Genomic DNA, 479 nt, shown 5'->3' on the forward strand with positions numbered 1-479 from the left:
ATCTATTTCTATCACTCTATCTAAATATCTGTCTACCAGTTAATATTCTCTCTGTGTGGCTTCGACCAACAGATTTTTCTTGTTTTGTATAAAATCAGCTTTCTTTCCCTTCACATTAGGACCTTGTAGCGTCGAGGTTGACACGACTGACTCTCAATCAGATCTCGGGTTCGATTCCCGGCGGGGACAACAGATCGATTTTTTTTTCTTTCTTTCTTTCTTTTTCATGTAACTCGTTTTCTCATATCAATATTTATTAACGTATTTCTTCTCAATACTATAATTTTAAAGTAAACTGAGCTTTCTCTACAAACACATATAAGCAAGCAGTTGTGCGCTCTCTCTCTCTCTCTCTCTCTCTCTCTCTCTCTCTCTCTCTCTCTCTCTCTCTCTCTTTGTTTATCAGCTTAGTGTTATCATCACCAAATGAGTGTTGCTATTCATCACATGTATTCATGTCCGAATGCATCACACACACA

The sequence above is a fragment of the Penaeus vannamei genome, chromosome 11 (genome assembly GCF_042767895.1).
Source record: "Penaeus vannamei isolate JL-2024 chromosome 11, ASM4276789v1, whole genome shotgun sequence".
NCBI classification, from domain to species: Eukaryota; Metazoa; Arthropoda; class Malacostraca; order Decapoda; family Penaeidae; genus Penaeus; species Penaeus vannamei.